At 38.8% G+C, this 1,501-nt stretch overlaps 1 non-coding gene across 1 annotated transcript; it reads right to left on the bottom strand.

Moving 5' to 3' along the window:
• Positions 1–402: 402 nt before the first annotated feature.
• LOC144752323 (small nucleolar RNA snR46) lies at positions 403–593 on the bottom strand. The gene has a single exon (XR_013594088.1). It is a non-coding gene; the product is annotated as a small nucleolar RNA snR46 (small nucleolar RNA).
• Positions 594–1,501: the final 908 nt, after the last annotated feature.

Below are 1,501 nucleotides of genomic sequence, written 5' to 3'. Positions count from 1 at the left end.
ACAGCTGGCTGTGGCTTGGCTGGGCCAAGCCTTTTTCTTTTGAAACCCAATCTTCGGAGTCACAGTAGATACTACTGCATTTGTTACCTAGTAGCACAGTCTTTTTAAATGGCCTCATTCACAGTTATAGGAAAATGTAAACTTGCACCCGCTACACGGGGCAGCAGAAACAAAATACAAAAACAAGCATCCCTATATCCAATTATCTAAATTCTGGAATGGGATCAATTAATAATGCAAATGTTAGCTCAGAGGAATGCTTAGCTGCCACAAAGACCGCCATAAATGCAGCTGTAAAAGAAACCAGGGGGTAGATGTATCAAGCCTTTTGCGATTCGCAAAGGCCGAAATTCAGCGAATTTTGGCCTTTGCGAATCGCAAAAGGCTTTTTTGCATTTTTTGAAATGTATCACAAAATCGCAAAATAAGGAATCGCAAAAATTTGCGATTCCTTATTTTGCTTAAGCATTTAAGGAATCGCAAATTTTGCAATTCCTTAAATGCGATGTATGTGAGTTTTAGAAATTGCGAATTTGTGTTAAGAAATCGCAAACTACCACCAACTTGTAGTTGGTGGTAATTTGCGATTTCATTTAAAAATGCCATATTTTGCATTTGTGAAGGTGGCATGTGAAGCACATACATGCCCATAGGGCATGTATGTGCGCCATATGCACACACATGTAAATGTCAGGGGTGCAGTAGGGTGTCTTTGAGACACCCCTGCACCCTTAAAATTATTCTCAATCTGCGAATTCGCAAATTGCGATTCGCAAATCAAGAAATATTTCACAATCATTCCTATGGGCCTCCTGGCCCCTAGGAATGCATGGGAAATTATTCCTAACCCCAGGTCTGATATAACTGCCCTTTAATCAGAATTTAATACTGACACCCTTCTGAAGGGTACAACATCACCCCGGCAAAACATAATTAAAGCACCATCTGTACTGACTTCACCACTGGAGATATCAGTCCTAACAAACAGTACAGATCTGATATCCCCGAGCAAAAAAACTATTAAACAGCCATCAAAAACAATAATAAACAAATCTCTTACACAGTCTATACAGACTACAAAGTTGTATTCTAAAAACACTGCCGAGGGACATAGTGGGTGCATTAATTCCCAATCACTCATAACATTTTTAAACCCTATTTAAGAAATTGCATGGGAAAATTGACACTTTTGAAAGGAAATGATTGTCTGAAATGACCAAGATCAAAAGTAACTTCCATGAAATTGTATAACTGATCACAGAATCATTATTACCTGAAAAAACCTCTGGTAGTATAGATGCATAATATAGCCAAAAGGTAACAGCCAATGTCATATTTTCAGACCCAGCAGCCTTTTGCAGAGCAAAGGAGATTACTGATGGGTGTGAAAGGTATTCTGACTTGCGGATTTCAAACAAAGCAAACACAATGATAATTAACAACAGACATGAGGATAAACACTCAACTATTTTTTGCCGACCGAGAAATTACCACAGGCCCC

This window comes from Lissotriton helveticus, chromosome 4_2 (assembly GCF_964261635.1).
Source record: "Lissotriton helveticus chromosome 4_2, aLisHel1.1, whole genome shotgun sequence".
Lineage (NCBI taxonomy): Eukaryota > Metazoa > Chordata > Amphibia > Caudata > Salamandridae > Lissotriton > Lissotriton helveticus.
The sequence above is the reverse complement of the archived record's forward strand: the minus strand, read 5'-3'. Positions and strand labels throughout refer to the sequence as shown.